The 23,150-nt window shown below is 47.4% G+C and overlaps 1 protein-coding gene across 1 annotated transcript in view; it reads left to right on the forward strand.

The window, feature by feature from the left end:
- The first annotated feature begins 329 nt into the window (after positions 1–329).
- The window catches only part of cyst (rho guanine nucleotide exchange factor 18 cysts), a 642,386-nt gene continuing 619,565 nt past the window's right edge, over positions 330–23,150 (forward strand). Inside the window, 1 exon segment of the mRNA XM_071683416.1 lies at positions 330–1,219. The gene's annotated coding sequence lies outside the window, so the exon portion shown is untranslated.

Here is a 23,150-nt window from a genome sequence, read left to right on the forward strand (position 1 = left end):
ATAGGTTGCGTTTTGCATGATTGCTGTGTATTAGGTGAACCTTCATCTGCAGTGTTGCTTAGTGTGGGTTTGGCTTTGTGTTACTATTTCAGCGCAGTATTTGGTACCGTTGATCGTAATGTTAACCTGTTTGACCACGAATTAGATGCCATTCGATTCCTATAGCTATAATGCAGAATTACTTGCTTAGTTTCTTTTCCTTTGCTTCTGGGATGATGGTAATAAGGGTAAGTGTGGCGTTTCTTTGTCGCTTGTGAGTGTGTGGTGTAAGTGGGCGAAGGGAGGAGTGGGGGAGGGGCGCAGTACGGAGAGTCGTCAGTGTGGCGCCGGCAGCCGTGCGAGGTAAAGCGTCAGGCAACGGTCGCGAGTGTGCAGCAGGTGGAGGGGGCCACTAGCGGCGCCAGTGTCACACCGCCGCCCTACCAGTCCGGGAGCCAGCCAAGCCAGCCAGCCAGTCGCTCGCTCCGTGACTCCCGCAAGCGGTACCCACAACGTCGCCTTTCGCGCGCCCAAACATTTTCAATCGTTAGGAACCAACCTCCTCCCTAAAAAAAAAAAAGTCATTTACGGTTTTAGTTATTATCGCCCGTTTAGTAACGGGGGCTTTGATAGTCGTTTTTCCGTTTAATGTTGTGAGATTGGCAATAGTGATGTAGAGTTAGGGGAGATCGGGCGTGCGTATGGGGCCTTGCGATCCTGTAGGGGTTGGCTGACCCCGCCCGCGGCCTTCGTGTAACTTGACACTCTGACACTTGGCGTAAGTGAGGAGGAACTTCTGTTCCCTCCCCCCTAAGTGTTGTCGTGGGCCTCATACCTGCTGACGTGGGACAAAAAAACAAACACGACGAGGTTTTTTTCCCCTCATGAACTTTAGTGTTAAGTTTTGTGTTAACGGGCCGGAATTCATGATAAACGTGGACTCGTATACATCGATGAGCGAGCAGACAGTTCTACTGTGTAACAAGTGATGTAAACGGACGAATTCAAACACTTCGCAACGCTCCGTTTGGTCTAGAACACAAAGTCTGAAGACTCCGAGGAAGATAAGTAGATTGAGTCGTATATGGTGATCGGCCCAAGGAGAACCGGACTTGCTGTGGACTCTTGAGTGACAGACTGGAGCCAAGCATGGGCCAGTGGAGTTGACGTAGTGGTTCCCAGGCCGTTTCACACCATGTGGTAAAGTGCTGCGCATGGTACCTGGACCACCTTTCCCCAGGTGAGTTTTAAGGTGTCTATGGGCTAAGATGCGCTGTGCCCTATTTCTGATTGGAGTGCGAGTGTGCACGAGTTCAAGAACACACACACACACACACACACACACACACACACACACACACACACACACACACTCACACACACACACACTGGGGTACCTGACGTAAACAAGGGAACCCGTTTGTTTTTACATAAGGGTAAGGCATGGTCTATCTTCAGGGTTAAGAGACGAGACAAGAGTGTATATATCTCTCTCCGTAACACATATAGTACTCTCTCTCTCTCTCTCTCTCTCTCTCTCTCTCTCTCTCTCTCTCTCTCTCTCTCTCTCTCTCTATGTATCTAAGTCTATCTATATCTCTTATCTGTCTTTGTATCTATCTGTCTATCAGTCTTACACACACACACACACACACACACACACACACACACACACACACACACACACACACACACACACACAACATTTCGGAAAGAAGCTACGGCATCACCTCGCCACCGTCACCTCTTGCAACCAAGGATACCTTGTCCTCGAGTCGCAGTTCGACACCACAGTCACTTTACGCCCATCCGATGTAGCAGAGACCTATGAAAGAACGGCCCCAACCCAGCTATTATGAACGTAATCAATGAACTGTATTGTATGTGTAAAGACTGACTGTATCCCCACCCTTTCACGTAACCCCATTGCCTCTTACTACTTTTTCTCACACGTATTGTGTGCCGTTGGCTGCATTTTGATTCAATAAACCGCCGATTATTGTTGTCGCTGTTTGTTGGTACTATAATTATTACTATTACTATCATTGGTAGTAGTATTAGTGGTGATGGTGGTGGTGGTAGAGTTCCCGTGACATGACAAGGATGGTTGAAAAATTAATCGTGGATTTTGGGGTGGTTTAACTATTCTTTGGTTACTTTAAGTGTTCAGTGTGGAGAGGAAAATGAGGAGTACCCTGGGATGTCCACCACCACCATGCTCTTCTCCAGCACCACCATTCCTCTCCTACATCACCACCGCCACCGCCACCATCGACTTGCTCTCCTCCAACCCCACCATGGCCATGTTCTCCCACAACACTGCCACCAATTGGCGCGATTTTAGCAATCTCTCTCGAACAGTTAGCCGCGGAGGATTTTATCCCGGTAATTGGGACAGATTTGCCTGAAGAAAGGTAGAGGGTTGGAGGCATACAAGCTTTCCTTGGATTGCTGCTAACAAGGGCTAGCTACGTCTCTTCGTTGTATATCATCTGACTTATATTTCTCTCCTATGTCTCCCCTGATGATGTGATTATTACACGAAAGTGCATTTGGGAACTTGTGTTTCATTTTCCCCGTGGACTCAAAGGAATATCTTGATCACTTGCAAAATTGTGATTCTTTCCAATATATATATATATATATATATATATATATATATATATATATATATATATATATATATATATATATAGAGAGAGAGAGAGAGAGAGAGAGAGAGAGAGAGAGAGGAATATGTGTGTGTGTGTGTATCTTTGTCACACGGAGCTTAACGTATCACAAAGAAACATTAAAAATCCGCCCGAGTATTCATTCCAACGGCTTTAGTCGAGGGTGTGAGGCAGCAAGCAGCGTGTGTGTGTGTGTGTGTGTGTGTGTGTGTGTGGAGGGGTTGCCACAGTAGGGCTTCTCCAGGTAAGTTGGTTGAAAGGACACGCCTACGGCGTTCCACCCACACACGTCACCGGCTGGCTGGGTTGCCTTGCTTCCCACCAGCCATAATGCCTTGGGATCGGTTCCTCTCGGGCCGTTATCTCTCTCTCTCTCTCTCTCTCTCTCTCTCTCTCTCTCTCTCTCTCTCTCTCTCTCTCTCTCTCTCCCCAGGTGGAAATTAGCCTTCTGGTGTTGTAAGGTCATTAGGTGATTGCCCTATGACCTGACGTAGTAGATGTTTGAGCAAAGATCCCACGTCGTGTTTTGGATGTAAGGGGTCAAATTCCATTTGTAAATGTCTCGGGGGTTATGGAGCAGATCCTACCTCACTTCCTGACGTTGGCGAGGAAGGATCCTTCGATGTGTCTTGAGGATCTTTGGGGAGACCCTGCCGAAACGTGTTTGGTCGTCGATACGTCTTGAGACCGATCGAGCTGGGGAGATCGTAACTTACGTGCTGATCTCGTAAGCAAAACTACAGTGTCCGCAAAAGAACCTTGTCTGACTTCCCCATACATTTCCAGAGGCGATGTCATACTTCCACTGTATTTCTTTGTCATTTCTCCTTTGGCCTTGATCTGTAGACGTTTGGGCATGGGATGGGCCAGGCTCCTGAAATATTCAAGTAGGTCCATGTGTTGGTTCCTGAGGGTCTTTGTCTCCTGAGTGAGGCGAGGTATTGGTGAGATGTCGCAGGAAGCAGCCCCCTGATCGTGCGTTGTGAACGCCCAGAAATGTCACGTGTACCCACTTTTTCTTGCTTCCAGGCGAGAGTTCGGACTCTTTCCTTATTAGAAAGGTAAGGGCCTACCATCTTGAAGCCCAGGTCGAAGAAATGCAGCGCCCAGAAGCGAAATTCCCACAACGAAGTGGCAGCCTGGAAGAGTAAAGAAAGAACATCGTTCCCTTAAGATAGCCCGAGGCACTCTGAGGCGGGTTGCTGGTACTCATACCGTTAAAAACATTACGATCAGTAGCCAGATTTCGCCCCGAGAACATCATATGCTTGTACCCACAATAAATCTTAGCCGTGCATCGCCTTTGAAAGTATATGGGGGGGGGGGAGACAAAGTTTTTTTCGGACACTGGATGGTATATATCAATTTGAGGTGATATGAATGATCAGAATGTAAGCTTGTAAGGTTATCTTCCCCGTCTTAAGGAGTAAGGGGAAGAACCAGTTGTACATTTTGTATAGTGAGACAGTGATTAGATAACCTACTGCATAATAGGGAGTTTGATAATGTCCAGTGTTCCAGTGTGGGTAAAGCATAAGATTCATCTCATTATCTTGGTTGTAGGGAAAGATTCATCGTTACGTTCATCGTAGAGCAAGATTCCCTACTAGCAAGATTCAGTTGCACTCTGGATTTAGGAGAAGATTCACTCACATTAGTTGGTGTTGGGCAAGACTCGCTGTTGCGTGTACGGTCGGAGGATGAGGCGGTGTGTTACATATCGGTTGTAAGGCAAAGATGGGGATCATACCTTCATGGGTAACAAAGTAGAGGATTTGGTGGACAGTCTTGAGTAACGGTGTCCCAACCGGCCATACTGCCTGGGTTGTTAGTGGAGGGAAGGTGGAGTGTCTTGGTGTGGAGGGAAAGGTGGAGTGTCTTCGTGTGGAGGGGAAGGTGGAGTGTCATTGTGTGGAGGGGAAGGTGGAGTGTCATGGTGTTGAGGGAAGGTGGAGTGTGTTTGCGTGGAGGGAAGGTGGAGTCTCTTTGTGTGATGGGTTGTAGAGAGAAGATGGAGTCTCTTTGTGTGGAGGGGTGTTGTGTTGCATAGTGTCTGTGGTTGTGGAGGAAGGATTTTTAGCCATGTGTGACCATGACTCTCAGGGATCGATTATGTATATATATATATATATATATATATATATATATATATATATATATATATATATATATATATATATATGTATGTACATATGCTGTTCGAAGAGATGAGCAAATCCAGTTTATCGGCGTTTTCCGGATTTATTTATAGATTTCTTTATGTTTCGGTAGAGAGGAGAGCGCGTATGACTAATGAAACCCGGGTTTTCGTTGTGTTCGGGAGAAATATTAGGTTATTGGTAGTCGATATTACTTGTTCAGGCTCAAGCGCCTGCATGCGTGAGTGCGACACACACACACACACATACACACACACACACACACACACACACACACATTGATCTCATATAGAGAGTAAATAGTTTTTTGATTAACCGGTTATGGATATAAATGTTCTATACGAAAGAAATTCAAAATGGTGTTGAAAAAGTAAGTTAAAATCTCGGATAAGTCATTTAGGTTGAATTATAAACCGCTCATGAAATTACCGAACATGTAAATGAGATAACCCAATTTAACTTTTCGTTGTTCACGTTTTTGTAATGATGGTGCGTGAGGTTTGGCGTTTATGTTCTCGTTGGAAACACCTTCTTGAAGATGATGCCACCATTGGTGTCAGGGTGTTACAGGTGTGAAGATGTATGTGTGTGTGTGTAGCACTGTTGCGTACATCTGTCATTTGATTCGGTCTTGTGTACCCCCAGTGTGTTGAGTGCTCGTATTTTGAAGGCATTCGGGTATGTGTGTGTGTGTGTGTGTGTGTTTGTGTGTGGTGGATGGTGTGTGTGTGTAGGGGGGGGAGGGGAGTAGGTTTGTGTCATGTGTACAGTGGGAGTCGTCATATGCAAATGGGTAGCTGTGAATGTATATATTTTTTTGCGGATGGGTGGATCCCTGTGTTGTACAGGTGTGTAATTTGGGCGGGAGTATTCCTGTTGAACAGATGTTCCTGTCGTTGTGCAGGTGTTTAGCTCCGGGGCGCAGGTGTGTTGCGTAACATATGCGTTGAACCAGGTGTGTGTTGATACGTGCTAGTTAAGCTAGCGGTTCAAGAACGTAGGTTAATGTTTATACCAGTAATTTAGGTCTTCAAGATAAACATTTTTTCTTATATTTTCCTCATTTGCTTCGCCTCCGTTATTATTTGTCTTGTCTTCTGTGATACGTTATATATATATATATATATATATATATATATATATATATATATATATATATATATATATATATATATATATATGCGAACAAAGTGCATATGAACGCGCACCTTCATAGAACATACAAACCTCCAACAGCCAGGATCGAACCCGGGACCCTTATATATATATATATATATATATATATATATATATATATATATATATATATATATATATATATATATTTTTTTTTTTTTTTTCCTGAGTTTGACTCCTTTATTTGTACACCATACGCCTGACTTATCCACTTCCTTGATATCATCAGTCTTCTCATATTTCTCTCTCTCTCTCTCTCTCTCTCTCTCTCTCTCTCTCTCTCTGCCCATAAATTCCTGTTCCACCAGACATCAGGACAGTAGACACCTCTCGCACCGTGATGGGACGGAGATTCAACCGGTTCATCGGCGATTTAGCCACCGAGAAGTTAACCTCGAAGTCGGCCATTGAAACCGAGACCCCGGCATGCCGGCGGTCCCGACCCCCCTTTTAGTTCCGCCTTAATTGGAATTTTTTTTTCCCCTCCCGTGGAAGAGAGAGAAGTCTCCTCCTGCTCCTTGATCACTGGCCTTCTTAGCTAGCTAGGAGCTTAAAGGTTGGGAGGGTGGGTCACAGGATGGCCAAGTTTGATGCGAAGGATTAGAGAGAGAGAGAGAGAGAGAGAGAGAGAGAGAGAGAGAGAGAGAGAGAGAGAGAGAGAGAGAGAACTCCAGGTTTTTCATTGTCGCGCAGCTTATGTTGGGGGATTCGCTCGGCGATATCGGTGAAGCTGGGCCATTATTTTTTTTCTTTTTTTTTGCCCAATTTGGATATTGTGGATTGGGAGAGGGTAAGTGGCTGGGGTTAGGGGGGGTGGGAGTAGATTTTTCGTACCATGGAAGAGTACTGAGGTTTACTAGATAGTGGAGTGCAGTATAGAATTTTGTGAGGTATTATTGTGGACATTCCCCCCCCCCCCCCCTCCCCCCTCCGATATTCTATTAACGTGAATTTTGGACGTCGTACAAGATAGCATGCGTTTGGGCGGGCGCCGAATACTCAAGACGCCCAGAGCAAGTGTCTGTGTATTACAGACCGAATATTTTACATGTATCGTACACCGAATATTTTGCGACGTGTTAGGTGGGACCGAAGCAAGTGTCTGTGTATTACAGACCGAATATTTTACATGTATCGTACACCGAATATTTTTCGACGTGTTAGGTGGGACCGAATATTTATCTTTTTTTTTCGCTGCTTGTGTTTTAGATCAAGACAATATTTCATTAAAACGCAATATATAAGGTCGAATATATCACAGCGCGTTATAGACGAAATATCTCACTAATGTGATATAGGACGAATATTTTATCGAAATGTATTGAGGGTTAAATATTCATTTGAATTTATTATTGTTGATTAAATGTGTTACCTGAGTTTTCTTCATATTATCTCTTCACTGATGCATTTCGCGTATAAGCTGCTGTTATCATCATTACTTCCTCTGTTTGTCATGGTTTCTCTCTCTGGTTTATATTTCCGCTTCAGATCTAACTTTTTTTTCTTAAATTCATAATTACTCTTGGTCTGGCGGACCGGATTACATCTTCTAAATGGACGGATGCGGCCCGCGGGCCGCGTTTTGACCGCTCCAGACGTTTCCCAGCGCTTGTAAGGAAATTTCAGAACGGGTACAGCAGTCGTTCTGTTCGACGTGGACCTCAGGGTTGTAGAGGTTTGCGTTCATGACCGTGACGCGTGCAGGGGCCGCCCGGGATCTGGCCTGCAAGGGCTCGAATCCTGGCCCTGGGGCGGTGAGGTCAGCAGTCCACTACACCTCGCTGTTCATCCTCCCCCTCGGGGCTGGTCTATTTGTCGCTGTGGCCGATGTTAGACCCCGCATCGATAGACGAATACAGGAGTTTATACCCACGTCTCTGTATATCACCCCGACGCTTTAAAACTCCTTTTTAAGACACGCGAGTTTACCCTGGCCTTTAACGTCAGCTGTGTCAAGAGAGGAGGAGTTAGTGATAGCATTCCTGACTCGTGAGATCCGGATCGCTGGCCGACGTAATCCCCTTACTGGAATTGCAAGACCAATACGTAAAATGATTTGTAGCTTGTTAATGGCGCCGGGTCGAAGTTGGCTGGTCGGTCTGTCGGAGGGGGCCCCTACTTCCCTGGGTGATGGATTGCCTGGAGGAGAGAGGTAGGTAGGTAGGTGGTGGCTCATGCTATCTATCCTGCTGGACGTCCTTTCCCCCTCGATCCTAAATCTCATTTTTCCTTTTCCCCTCTCCAGAGCTCTTCTTTTTTCCTTCCTCGTATTCCCGAAGTACGTGGAGGGTAATGTGATTACGCGTTGGCTCCCACTTCACAGTATTAGGGGACCGCAGGATTAGGGGACGGGAAGTATCAGGGATGAGGTGGTTGAGGAGGTAGGTGGACCGGTGTGCTTCAGGTACAGAGGGGATATACCTCACACGAGTATTGCTGAGGCGGAGGTCAGGAATTGCTGATGCAGTGTATATACTACACCTGTGTGCGTGTGTCAGGTGACATCTGGTGTGGGCGGCGAGGCCAGCCAGAATCAGAGATCCTCTCTCTCTCTCTCTCCGAGAGCCACAAGTACACGGTTGTTGTTATGAATTTAAGCGACGTATTTACGTCCATTGTTCATTTTGACGTTCAACGTATTCTGAGGGATTATTATTATTATTATTATTATTATTATTATTATTATTATTATTATTAGTAGTAGTAGTAGTAGTAGTACTAGTATCATTGTTATTGTTGTTGTTATTGATGTTTTTATTATCAGTTTATTGTTATAGCAGTGATGGACTGAGGTACTCGGTGTACAGTGAACTGTTCGAGGTCAGGTTCTCTTCCTTGTGGATAACGATATGTTGACGGAGGGGGCCACGTACAGGGCAGGTCTTCTGAAGCAGCGTCTCCTGTGGGAGGGTCCGATCGAAGACCGTGGTTGACGAACCCCCCCTGATCTTCTTGCTTGCATTCGCTCTGGAACCTCGTGCGCACGACGGCACGACCTCAAGCTTTGTGCTGGACTGTACGACCCCCGTGCCCCAGCTTGCGCACGACTGCACGACCCCAAGCGACCCAAAGCTTAATTGAGTCACCTTGCCTATTTTGCCGTCGGATGTTATCATATGCTTGCGAAAGAGACTCAGTAGACTAAGAAATGTAACTTCCCTGTTTAATATTTTGAAATGGCAGAAGACATATAGGTAAACTGGGCCTTATTTCGTCACGACGCAGCCTCATATCCGGGCCACTGCCGACACTTAGTTAATAACGATTAACCGATTTCTGTTAGACTAGGTCGTGGTAGCGGAGACGTGGGCGTTAATTGACGGGGGCCCGATTTTCCGATACCAGTCGCCGTTGATGGAGAATTGCTCGGCCTGGTGTGTTTTTTCATTGCTAAGTTTTTTTTTTTTTCTTTTTTTTCTCCTGTTCCTCCTCCCTTATCAGTATTGTCTTTTTTTCCTTTCTTCTTCCTTTCTTCTTCGCCGTGTGTGGATGCGTGGCGTGGGCGCACATATATCCCTATCTGTGTTACGAAGGACGAGGGTCACACTGCTGTGGGTTGTGGTTGAGTGTTACGAAGGTCGAGGGTCACACTCTGCTGTGGGTTGTGGTTGAGTGTTACAAGCTATTTCCCCGAGGGCTGACCCCGGAATTGGAAGCGACCTGCGGATGTTCGATATTGCGATGCACGGCAATGAACTCGTTCACTTATTTCCGTTAACCGCGCACAAAAAGAAAAAAAAGTACAGTAATATTTTTTTCATGAAAAATGTTAAGTCTTACATTTGCCGAGACACACAAAGCCACCAGGGGAAACACACATCTCACCTGACACCAAAATGTCTTCGATATATTTTATCAAAATCAAAACAATAGTCGAAAATATATTTTTTTTTTTAGACCAGGAATATATCTTGGTTATGTTCTTTGTAGTCACATGCATCGTTTTGGTTATAGATAGCATGATTTTACTGGTGACATATTGGTTTTAATGAGGTTGATCGACATGTTATATATACATTATCATCGTTCTCATTCTAACTCCAGTCTTGGCACACATTGTTTGCCAGCTCCCGTCTCGCTAGAAATTCGCCAGAGCCTTGGGGCACAAACGCTGGCATGGTAGTAAAAAAAAGGTGTGTTTTACCGATGCGTCCAGAACGCGCGTTTGACAGCTGCGAGTTATTGGGGGTATCCGTTGTAGCGTGAGGCACAAGGTAAGGAGGGAAGGTCCACAGACCCCGCTGTGGGGTTAGGAGATCTCCCAAACCATCGCAAGGTAAGGTAAGGTCCCAGACCCAGCTGTGGGGGGTAGAAGACCTCCCAGACCATCGTAAGGTATACGTAAGGTAAGGTAAGGTCCCAGACCCAGCTGTGGGGGGTAGAAGACCTCCCAAACCCTCGTAAGGTATACGTAAGGTAAGGTAAGGATCCAGACCCAGCTGTGGGGGTAGAAGACCTCCCAAACCATCGTAAGGTATACGTAAGGTAAGGTAAGAATCCAGACCCAGGTGTGGGGGTAGAAGACCTCCCATACCATCGTAAGGTATACGTAAGGTAAGGTAAGGTCCCAGACCCACCTGTAAGGGGTAGAAGACCTCCCAAACCATCGTAAGGTATACGTAAGGTAAGGTAAGAATCCAGACCCAACTGTAAGGGGTAGAAGACCTCCCATACCATCGTAAGGTATACGTAAGGTAAGGTAAGGTCCCAGACCCAGCTGTAGGGGGTAGAAGACCTCCCATACCATCGTAAGGTATACGTAAGGTAAGGTAAGGTCCCAGACCCACCTGTAGGGGGTAGAAGAGCTCCCAAACCATCGTAAGGTACACGGAATGTAATCTCGAGAGTCACATTGATCACAGTAGTTTAGTGTTGGGCATTCTGCAAACACAACATGTTGAAGCAGAGTGAATAATTGACTCATTTGGATTATTCGCAGGTCATTCATCATTTACGGCACGAGACAAGGAGGTGACAACTGAAACGCTCTCCCCCGCAGCTATGGACCAGAGTAATGTGAAATTGGCGGTTCGTGTCATTAAAGGCACGCTGATCCACACCTTCTGTAGCCTCATTAATACGCATGTAGGGGACCATGTTAATGAGATAGACTTTAGCGCCATTACCCGTAGTAGCGGTGATGGTACTGAATTACCTTACCGTGGGGGGGTGGAGGTTGAGAAGTCCGGCCTCCGCTCGAACTTCGAAACGAAATGGGAAGATGAGGAGAAAAAGTAGAGTGTGTGTGTTGTCTCGTCGAAACGAAACCAGGTTCGCGTCACGTTTCCTGAGGTTTCAGACTCAAGCAGTGTTGTCTCAAGAGTCGAGAGTTATGAAGACAGGATCGAAATGCTGTTTTTGTTGTTGTTGTTGTTGTTGTTGTTGTTGTTGTCGACAGGACCATGATCATGACCACAGGGGGTCCGGGAAGTGGGTGGGTGAGGGTGGTGTCCGAGGACTGTGGCCGGGGGGGAAGGACACCATGACGGCAGTATTGACCGCTGTGGCCTAAAGAGACCGAGCATTATAAGCACGCGAGCCCGAGTATTATGACCCATGTACAGTACACCCTCAAACAGGGTCGTCGGCACAATAACTGCCACCCACAGGAGAGACGTGGTCGGCACAATAGCTGCCGCCTACGGGATGGAACATTGTCGGCATAATAAACTAGCCTACGCTGGCAGCTTGGGAAGAAAAAAAAAAAAAAAAAACTGAACCAAATTAGGTCGGAATCAAGGATTAACAAGCCCGGAATAGAGCATTATTTGCACCTGGATGGGTGTGTGTTCAGGGGGGGGGGGTGAGCATTATAGCGCTTAGCTCCGGCATTATTGCCGAGCATATTAACTGGGGTGCACCACGCTCTATTTCCAGAGAGAGTGGGGGGGCTGTTATTATTCATCATTCATACATATATTTGTGAAGTTGTCTGAGTTCATCGTATATTTGCCGGCCCTTGGGAGCCGGCTGAATAGGAGACCCGGTAATGAGTTCACAACCGGGGATTTTGTGTTTACATTTTGTCATATGTAACGCAGGCTTTCTGCGCCTCGTTTTCTATTGAAATATTCGTACCAAACATTGACTATTATTATTGTTGTTGGTGTTGTTATTGTTATTGTTACTATTATTATTATTGTTATTATTATTATTATTATTATTATTATTATTATTATGCAGAGATTTCGTTCATGTCGATGCTTATGGTCGTGGTGTTGAGTTGGAGTTCGTCTGTCCAAGGTTCGCGATATCTTATTTCCGAAGGTCAGTTTTACTATATCTCTCTGGTATATCCTGTATAACTGCCTTTACAGTAAATACGTACCACTGAAGTTTGTGAATAAGTCCGTCTTTAAATTTTCAAGTCTTTTTAAGACATATTCTGTACTTTGCCTTTGGTATTGGAGACCTTATTTCAACCTCCCTCTAGCTGGGTCTAGGAGCAAGCTTGCATTGGGGCAACTCACTCAGGCTGTTTGGGTCCACTGGCCTCCGACCTGCATATTGTTCCTGTATGGAGCTCATAAGTCTTTGTGTGTGTGTGTGTGTGTGTGTGACCTGACCTTTGGTTGTTCGTATGTAGCGGGTCACGCAGACAAGGCTTCCGAGATGACCAGCCGTCTATGCTTGGCACTTAAACATTACTACGTGGATGTTCTGGCTTCTTGATTATGGTCTTTTTTTTTTTCCATGATCATCAGCATAAGATCAATCCTTCGCTGCCAGGACCGTGTCTTCATTGATCAGATGGCAGCCAGGAATGATCATGTCGTTACTCTTTGCTGCCCAGGCAACTGATGATGGTCATTAAGCACATGGGAACATGGCCGGGAATAAAACTCGGGGGGGTAGAAATCCTCCTCCCCAGGGCGCTCGGTGCACAGACCTCAGACGCATGTTTAATAATATTTCCGCAGCTCTACACTTGATGCGATGACCGGGGCGTGGCCTCCAGCAGGTGTCGCGGGTCCCATGCAAGCCTCGCCCGGATGGTTGTGTGTTGCGAGAGAGAGAGAGAGAGAGAGAGAGAGAGAGAGAGAGAGAGAGAGAGAGAGAGAGAGAGAGAGAGACCCCTCCCCCTACATCATCATCTCCTCCTCCGACACACCCGGATGTACCTAACGTCGTCTCCCGTTCTAGTGTGTCTCGAGAGAGGGACACCCCCCCATATCCTCCTGTAGTGTAATTTGTGTTCGTAATCCTAGTAGTATCTTGTCCTGCCCCCGTGACACACACACACACACACACACACACACACACACACACACACACACACACAGAGGTCGAGTGTGCGACGCCGTGTTAGAAGGGATAATTCACACACGATGGACGTTTTTCTTCCCCCGTCGTACACGTCAGGTGTCATCATTTCGTGTCAGGACATGAGTTAGCTGTTCCCGATGACGACGACCACCGCCCAGGGACGCCTCCATGGATGGATGACTGACCAACCCACCCCTCCACCTCTCCTTTCCCTCCCCGTTAAGTACAGACACTTGAGGTGTAATGAATCAGTGACGGCTCACTTGCACTGCTGTCGTCGGGACTCATTGATGGTCATTGATGACTTCGTGTGTCACCAGCAGCTGAGGTGCGTGTGGTGCGTGGTGGGTGGGGGACTCGCAGCGTTCGTGTGATGGTTTGTTCTTACTTTAGGTCCTCGTTAGCAGGGGCGCTAACGACCGTTGGGAGGACCTTATCGTGATTGGGGAGCCCTAGGCTCAGCCTTTGGTCTGCTGTGGACGTGATGCACGACCTGCGATTTACAAGATGTTTTACAGACATAGCGTGTTCGTATGTGCACATGTGGGTGGAGGGATTGTAAATGAGGAGAAAAAGAGTGTGATGTAAGGGAAAGAATGACGCGAAATCACACATGGAGACAGCTGGGTGTATTCTGAGGCGGCTCTTTCCGGATATCAAATGTTCCGGGTCCAATTTGATGCACTGTCGGTCACTGAACAAGGCCGGGGGGGACTGGCGCCACACGGCGTGTCATGCCTCTCCCCATTACCAGACGAAGAGTGGGAGAGGGTGATCGCACCCCAAGCGACAGAGGGAGACGAAATATATCTTCTGAGAGTATGAATACGAAGGGATATGTGTGTATATATATATATATATATATATATATATATATATATATATATATATATATATATATATATATATATATATATTTCTTTCTTTCATTCTTTCTTCTTTCATGCATGTGTCTTTGCTGGGTTTGGGGAGGGGGGCGTTCTGAAGGCACGTTTCTATCTTCTGGACGGAGGCAAAAATTGCCCCGTAATGGCACGTCCTTTCTGTGGGATGGAGGCCAAAAAAAATTGTCCTTGCAAGGCACGTCTCTTTTCCTGTGAGTGGAGGTAAAGCTGTCTTGCGACGGTGGCCGGAGTGTCTCTCTCTCTCTCTCTCTCTCTCTCTCTCTCTCTCTCTCTCTCTCTCTCTCTCTCTCTTCCCCGGGAACGTCCTGGGACACTCCCCAGAGCCGGGGGAATCTCCAGACCGTCTGTGCCGGGGACATCCATCTTAATATCCCCAGTCTCTCTCTCTCTCTCTCTCTCTCTCTCTCTCTCTCTCTCTCTCTCTCTCTCTCTCTCTCTCTCTCTCTCTCACACACACACACACACACACACACACACACTTTCTCTCTCTTTTATTTAGTCATGCAAATGCGTGGGAGGACCGAATATTTTTTGAAGCCCAGAGTTATTCTATTCATTGGCTCGCATAAATGAAACTTGTGTCGAAGTGTCGCGGATGAATGGGAGGGTATTTCATTCATATATTCATTTTCTTATTCATTTGTTTGCCTCTGTAATGGATTTTCTTTGTGATTTGATTTTCTTTTTTTTATTTGTTTCGTCTGGCGAGTTCAATATTTTTTTTTTTCCGGGGGTGTTTGAAGGACGTGAATGAATACGTGGTTGCGTTCCCCTCCATGAATGGAGTGTGTTTGTCTGTCATTCTCCTGTTCAGTTCTGCCGTAGTAGTTTAAGTTCCAGGACGAGTAGGAAGCACGTCTGTTATCGTCATTTCTTCCGTCGTCCTGTGTGTATTGTGGGACGCGGGGGTGTTCTGGAGTGGAGAGGAGCGGGGCGAGACTTCATGGGGATAAGTTCAGCTAGACCCACCGCCCCCACTCTGGATTTGCTCATAGGATTCAGCATGTGAGGTTAATTTGTAGCGTTTCGGGGGGATGGGGATTACATGTTCTGGTGACTTTAAACAGCGTGTGTGTACATGGTACCCGGGGAGGTACGTATGTAAAGGTATCTGAATTCCCGGGGAATAGGAATTTCCGGGAATTGCAATTCCCGGATCGCTTTTCATCGGTAAACAGGTCTCGACCCTGTCTGATAAAGTGGGAAAGCCTGGTGGGTGATTAAAAAAAGAACTGGGAAGAATATATGGTCGGAAATAAGAGAGAGAGAGAGAGAGAGAGAGAGAGAGAGAGAGAGAGAGAGAGAGAGAGAGAGAGAGAGGTTTACCACGTATCATCATTTCAAGTTTAGAAATGATGTTGGTAAAAGGGATATTGATGCTGTGCGAGTGGCAGGAGGTTAGTGGGTTTATTTTGATCCGGGATGGTAATCTACTCTATCCCCCCCCCCTGGGGTCAGTTGACACAGCCCAGCCATGTTGGATGGGGGATATGGGGTGAGGGAGGGTCATGTCGTCTGTGGGAGTGGAAGCGGTAGTGACCTGCGTCTCACACGTTTCGGTCAACACATCTCTCTCTCATCTTATTAACCTCTCTGTGTACTCACTTTAGTCCGGTGATGATCTGCGGTGTTAACCACACTCGGTGACCCCCTTTTATGTATTGTTCATGAGTTCGTATCGACCCCGTGGGGTAGGTGTTTGGCGTGTGTGTGTGGCACTTTGATCGCCTGATGAGTCTGTCTGTTGACCGGCGCGCGCGACGTGTATTGATGACCCGCCGTGATGACTTGATAAAAGGCCTTGTCACACACGCTCAAGTACGTTCGTGGCCAGACTACATGAACGATTTACATCTGTATTACGGACTGCTGAACCCTTTGAGCACGACGGTGCGACCCTTGGGCATCGTATACGACCCTACATCCTTGCCCTTCATGTTGGGACGCTGTACGACTCGTGGCTACGACCCTTTGGGCATGGTATACGACCCTACATCCTTGCCCTTCATGTTGGGACACGGTACAACTCGTGGTACGACCCTTGGGAGGCTGTGCGACCCTCTCTCGTGGCCCTTGGTAATCAGGTCAAAGGTCAGGCTATCGGTACATATCGGGTTATAACTTCTTGTCGTCCCGTCGTTAGATTCGTGCTGTAAGGGGTGCGTCCCGCGTTGTCGAACCGTCGTGTGGGTGAGTGTAGACGACCCTGCCTGGCTGCTTGTAGAACAAGGTCGTTGGCGTCGTACTCGGGAGCATTACAGAGAGAATACCCGTGGGACGTTCACTGACGCGGCTGTTAGTCGTCTTTTGTGTCGGCGACGACCCCCCCCGCAGGAACGACGGGTCGTAGGTACGACCCTCGCTTGTCGCTGTTTGGGAGTTCTATCTGGGTCAGCCGGGTGGCTGACGAATTGGGCGGTGACTGGTCCCACCTGCCAGTCTGTCACCCCCCCCCCCCCCCCTTTCCCCTCTACGCCGGGCGTCACAAACAGGATCTCCGGCTCGCCGCCCGCCCACAGAAAACGGGATGCGGCTGTTTTGTGCCTGTTAACAAAAGCATCGGCGAAAATGAACGTTTACCCCTATCACATTATTATTATTTTTTTGTTCCGTCATTATCATGGAGTTGTTTTAACAATGGGGGTGGGGGGGTGTTATCTCTTACCGTGTGTTTCAGAATGTAGCGGACGAAAGAGTGCCACCGTTCTCGTTCATAGAAAATGGCCCGTGTGGAAATGCGAATGTATATTTTAAGCAGTTTCGGACTTTGTAGTTTTTGAGGGTATGTTTTGAACTTCCAGATGTTACATTGTAGTTATTGGATCGGAATTTGTGTATCGTGAATCAGGGTTGGCGAAGCTGGAACTTCAGGGGGTACTGTCTCGTCAAAGAACCTCCAAACGAATCTGCATTTCCCTGCCACTGGAAGTAGCGCAGCCTTGAGCAATATATATATATATATATATATATGAATGAATGAATGGTCGAATGAAACATAAACGAAGATCAATTGTATGGCGGGTTTAACAGGGTTTTAATCTGTCGCCAAGATGGGTGACTGAGTAGGTTTATTAAGGTCGTCGCTAGGGTGAGTGGTTTAATGAACCCCTCCCCCGCCGTGGCTGTGGTCCGGGTAGGTTTAATAAACCCGTGGCCAGGGATGATTGATACTTTGAGTTGCACGGCATTAACAAAACTCCAGAATATACATCTCATTTTGCTTGTGGAATGTATATATATATTTTTTTTTTCGACACATTATGTATCATTTCCAGTGTGTAGCGTGGACAGCCCGTACGGATGTGGCCTCAGAGCCTTGCCAACTCGTTTAGTGAATCGAATCCCATTTAGATAGGAAGTTTTAATCGTATTTTTTCCCCTCTGGGACTAAAGCCACCATCACTCCCTTCAGGGCCTAATAGAGCCACCATCTCACCCTTCAAGGTCTAGTAGGGCCACCATCTCGCCCTTCAAGGCCCAGTAGGGGGCACCATCTCGCCCTTCAAGGCCCAGTAGGGCTACCGTCTCACCCATGCGCTAGGCTGTGTCTCATTCTCTCCCCCGTCGACCCACGGTTTCAAAGACGTCGATGGTGCCTTTCAAACGTCGTGAGCCACATCATGAAAATCCATGGGCCAATCTTGCGACGGACAGGCGGTAAAGCGGTGGACGGACGTGAGAGAGAGAGAGAGAGAGAGAGAGAGAGAGAGAGAGAGAGAGAGAGAGAGAGAGAGAGAGAGAGAGAGAGGCGCACGAACACCGTCCACGACGGACCTTGACCGAACGCGGCGCAAAACAGTTTGGAATTACCGTAGGTCAACGAAGGGCTTCCCTAGGGTGATGGTGGGTGGGTGGATGAGGCATTGTATGGTTGGTTGGCAACGTTGCTTTGTCGTTGTTGTTTACGCGTCCCGTCCTGTTTACGTAATGAAGTGTGTGTGTGTGTGTGTGTGTGTGTGTGTGTGGTAACACGACGCGTTAGCCTGGTGTTGCATTATGATGGTCGTATGATTCCCAGACTTGTTGCATGTAACCTGTGTTAGTCGTATGATTGCGTTACGTTAGTCGTATGATTGCGTTACGTTAGTCGTATGGTTCATCATCGCTAGCCTCATTATTGGCTGTGGTACGACCACTAAGCACGACGGAACGACCTCCACCTCCCCCCACCCCCCTTTAGCACGACAGGGCGACCCTTGAGCACGACGACCCTCCCCTCCCCCCTCAGAACACGGCGGGTCGACCCCCAAGCACGAAGTAAGGTCAAAGGTCAGGGCCATCACCCCCCGAGGATCTAGGGATGACATGATCTTGGAGGAAACCATAAAGGCACATTAATCAAGCAAGGTGAAAGCCTGCTGGGTGACCTTTTCCCCTTGTGGCTTGTAAGGGATTCGACTCCCCAGGAGGTCAAAGTTCAAGGTCATGGGGGAGGGGGATCTACATATTATTATCAGTCTTAAGCCGTGTTTTAAGGTGTGTACCAAGTGTAAAACAGACCAGTCTGGTGCTTTGTAAAACAGACCAATCTGGTGCTTTGATGTGACTCCCTGGTGTGCCAGAGGTGGCAAGTGGTTTAGCGTGGCGGTGCGGGAGGGAGACCAGGGATTAGTAGGCTGGTGAGGAACACCAGCTCAGGGCAGTGCTGTCTGCCAGCCCTGAGAGAGCCATGCCAGCCCTGGGAGAGCCATGCCAGCCCTGGCTGTTCTGTATCACCCCAGACTACTCTTTATTGTCCTGCCTGCTCTGTAATCAGCCCTGACTCTTCTGTACCATCCCTTACAGTGCTGTACCAACCCTTACACTGCTGTACCATACTGCTGTACCAACCCTTACACTGCTGTACCATACCTTACAGTGCTGTACATCCCTTACAGTGCTGTACCATCCCTTACACTGCTGTACCAACCCTTACATTGCTGTACCATCCCTTACAGTGCTGTACCATCCCTTACAGTGCTGTACCATCCCTTACAGTGCTGTACCATCCCTTACAGTGCTGTACCAACCCTACACTGCTGTACCATACCTTACAGTGCTGTACCATCCCTTCCAGTGCTGTACTCGCCCTGTCCGTGCTGGTATCGTTTGCCGTGGTGAGGGAGTGGCACTCGTCATGTCGGAAAGTAAAGGGAACGCGCTGGCAACACCTGCACCTTCCACAATCCTTTTTTAAACCAATTTTTTTTTTTCACTTCAAAGAAACCTTGTGATGTGTGACCGGTGACCATCGGTCATATGGGAGAACTAGTGATTGGTGATGCCTCTTTTGATGTAACTCGTATGATTGGGGTGATCTCTTGGTTAATGCGGCTTGCGTAAATATGACATTGAATCATCGTATAGGTGGAGTTGTTGGACGATTGGGTAGGTCACAGGGGTGTTCATCAGGGAAGGCGGAGGTAGGTTCTGTATATGTATATATCAGCGAGATCATCGAATGTGTTCAGTGTAAGACACTTAACCTCAGATTGAGACAGTTTTGGTAATATGGCTTGAGCGTGGGGAGTGTTCCCCAGTGAGAAAGAACTCATTGTTACAGAAATTTTTCTTTTTTTTGGGGGGTGGGTGGGGGGGCGGGCAAGGGTCGATTTGTATATGTTGTAGGGAAGCGCCGGGGGCAAATTATGAATACAACAGAGGAAAAAAACCCCATTTCTGTGATGTTTTCTTGTAGCGTGTCATCTCCATAAGGCCGTCTGCCCTCCGCATGCAGGTTCACAGACGTTACAAACTTAAGCTGAGAGAGATGTGTCAGGAGGCGCCACACGTACTGTGCTGTGGATGCGGATCATGTGGGTCGGACGACGACTCGGTTTTGCTTCGTCCGTCATGACTTATATTGCTCGGCTTTTCGTTCGGACACTGGACGGTTGAGTTTTCTGGTTCCTTTTGAGTGCACCTTGAAGTGGGTGATCTTATGGGTGTGTGGTGAGTGTGCATGGGTGGTTTGTGTAGATGTATTCATATACTGGTGGTAACCACTTGCTCTGGTATTCCAAATGGCCCGAGGAGGGGCATGTTGCGAACGGTTCTCAGATTGTAAGACGATCAATTCCATTTGTTCCCATCTGTCTGCTGGAGGTATACTCCCCTTGTAATCCTCTTGACCCACACACCAGAACGGGGTTGAAAGCGTTCCACACCGCTCTGAGAATGGACGTCGGCCCCAGGGTATTTATCCTGTAAATGAATAGAAAAGCTATTTACTCTCATTCTATGAAGTGCGGGAATCGTTATCTCTGATGCTGTTTTTACCAACAAGTTACCACAGTGTCGAGACCCCGGCATTCGGAGCGTTATCCGATGGCCGCCTTGTGTGTGTGTGTGTGAAAAAGGAAAAGAAATCTTTGAATCTTTCAACGCCAGAATGAAAGAGAAATATACATCCCCTGACTGGATGATATTCCTGCGTGGGGCACAGACAAACAGTCCACGCGATCTTTAGCTTCCGTCATTAACATGGTAATGGGGAGGGGTTCATGCTCACAGCTGTTTGTGTTTATGCCTGTGCTTATTGCCGAGACTGCAGACTTCAACCCTCTTAAACGCGGGGGGGGGATGTGCGCCCTCGCCATGCGCCTTTGAGAGGAGGAGGAGGAGGAGGGCCAATTGCCGATGGCGTCGGCACATCCCCGAGATGTGATAATATGTGCGTCACAGAGGAGAGTGTGTGTGTGAGTGTATGTGATTGCTCCCTGCCTTCGCTTGGTGGCCGATGTCGTTCGTATGAGGGAGGGAGGGACGCAGGCGCCGTGAGGGAAAAGATTAACCTGGTTACTGTATTGTTGTTCCCCCCACCCCCTTCCCTCTCCCAGCAAGCTTTGATAAAGAGTCGTTCGTTGGATAGGCTGTATATTGATAGCCGAGCCTCACAGCGTCGCTGCGTGGAGCCCTGATATGCAATGGAGCTTTGATAGACACTACAGCTCTGATAGACAGTGGTGTTCTGAGCTCTGATAGAAAGGGGTGCTCTGACAAGACACTAGAGTTCTGATAGACAGTGGTGCTCTGATAGACAATGGAGCTTTGATAAAGAGTGGAACTCTGAGGGAAGGTCACCTGGGGTTACAGGGTCAAAGGGGGAAAGGTCATGGTTACTTTACACAGGGATCCTCTCGTTGACAGTATAGCTCCCTCCAGCCAGCGTGGCACAGGTGTTCATGAAACTTTAGGGGAGAACACGGACTCTCTCTCTCTCTCTCTCTCTCTCTCTCTCTCTCTCTCTCTCTCTCTCTCTCTCTCTCTCTCTCTCTGCCGGTTTTGGTATGCAGTGTACCGTCTCCATGTACCGGCCTCGTGTACCATGTGCACCGTCCGCCCGCGCCTTTTGTTTACCGCGGTGTGTCAGTTTGGTCTGGTGTTGGTGAGGGTAAAGAAGCGTTGTGCGAGATATTAGAATTACCTTTTTTTCTTTATCTTTTTTTTTTTCCTTTAGTCGTCACGTATCCCTCCCTTCCCACCGCACACCCGCACATATAATTAAACTTCGGAACTAAGTAATTCCAGAAGTACCCCTCACGGAACCCGTGCACTCTTGCGTATAGGAGAAGTTATCTTGGGAAGGGTCTGAACGTGAAGGATTTTAGGGTAATGTTATTCGATTATACTCTATATCGGAATTTGATCAGATGAAATACAGAGGTCGGTTGCAATAGTTGCCTCGGATTGTCTTTTTTCTGTTGTGATGTATGTATATATATATATATATATCTATCTATTTCGAAACGTAATCGTAAAACTAATGAAAGTATTCGCCTGTAGATTTGGTCTGTGATCTGTGTATTTGTGTTAATCCTAAAGGATCACAGGGGATTTCTCTGGCTGCGCAGTGAGTGAGGGGTGAATTTTACCATTATGGATAGACATTTACACGATTTACCGCCGCGTGCGTCCTTACGGTAAATCGTTTTATGTAGTAGCGCTTGGAATTTACAAATGAGACATGACGATGGGATTGTAGTCAAGACGTTATTGCCCCGACCATGTAGTTAGTGGTTTGATACTGGCCAGGTATATCGTAGTGGAAGCTTCATTTGACCCGGACGTCTCAGCGGTCGAATCCCTCGCCTCATATTGCCTTGCCATACAATGGTCTTAAGGGGGCTCGTTTCTAACTCAGCAGCTCGGGGGTTCTGGAACCATACCGTCGTCCCTCTCTGCTCTGTCAGGGTGCGGGTGGCTGCGCAAGGGGCCCTTTGCTCATGCCAACCCTTGTGCCTTCCCCGTCAAAGCAACAGGTCAGGAGGTGGTTGAATAGCACCAGTGTTGCCGATCATCGTGCGTTTTCTCACACCCGAGTGTATGGTTTCGTGAGTGGCGTGGGAATGTTTGACGCCGTGAGCCACTGTGTTCTTGCGTGCGTCCCATGCCAAAGTGTTTACGGACGTATTTCTCAGTGATTGAATGTAGTCTACGGTGAAGGAGTTCTACGCCCGTGGGGCCCCATCTCTTGAACATTCATTCCCATCACGCAGCGTCTTGAAATCAACATGTGCTGTTTTCCCATTACCTGTGTGTGTGTGTGTGTGTGTGTGTGTGTGTGTGTGTGTGTGTGTGTGTGTGTGTGTGTGTGTGTGTGTGTGTGTGTGTGTGTGTGTGTGTGTGTATTTTGATAATGGAACTCTCCTTTTCAAAATTTCTGGCCATTCTGAGCTGCTGTGCATACAAAGCATTACGCCTTTTTTTTGTACTTTTTTGTTGTTATATTTTCCCTCTCATTTGGGCAAAACGCTAGAGATTTTACGGTTAATTGGATACGCCTGTTTGATGGCTCTGATTGGCGTGGGCAAATATTGGATTTCGTCCATTTTGCTTCACAAGCACTCGAATCCCCCTTAATGAATTCAATTGAATCCAATTAATACGGTACGTGCGTGTGCTTTCCTGGCGTCGGAGATAATCACAATGGTGTATTATGTATGCATATGTAGATGATAAAGGAATAGAGAAAATACATGGTTCCTAATGTGAGTTTTGCTCTTGTATATGAC

The sequence above is a fragment of the Panulirus ornatus genome, chromosome 36 (assembly GCF_036320965.1).
Source record: "Panulirus ornatus isolate Po-2019 chromosome 36, ASM3632096v1, whole genome shotgun sequence".
Taxonomy (NCBI): domain Eukaryota; kingdom Metazoa; phylum Arthropoda; class Malacostraca; order Decapoda; family Palinuridae; genus Panulirus; species Panulirus ornatus.